The sequence below is a fragment of the Penaeus monodon genome, chromosome 24, assembly GCF_015228065.2.
Source record: "Penaeus monodon isolate SGIC_2016 chromosome 24, NSTDA_Pmon_1, whole genome shotgun sequence".
NCBI classification, from domain to species: domain Eukaryota; kingdom Metazoa; phylum Arthropoda; class Malacostraca; order Decapoda; family Penaeidae; genus Penaeus; species Penaeus monodon.
The window spans coordinates 39,486,639-39,486,920 of NC_051409.1; positions in this window are offsets into that span (position 1 = coordinate 39,486,639).

Genomic DNA, 282 nt, shown 5'->3' on the forward strand with positions numbered 1-282 from the left:
CTGCGTGTGTGTTCGTGCGTGTGTGCAGGAGGGAGGGTGTCCTTGACCTCCGCACCGCGCTGTCCGCAAGCTCTCACTCAATCATTCCATGTTTCGTGTGTCTGTGTTTGTATTGAGTCTAAACTACAATTTGTTAACTTTGGGGGTCTAATCCGATTACCTCGATAACAAACGATGCAATAATGTCTTTTATCCGACTCTTATTGTAGAGTAGATATTATGAAGATTATAATAAAAGTCAAAAAAACCAAATGAGAAGTAGTGGTTTCACATCTAAATTTT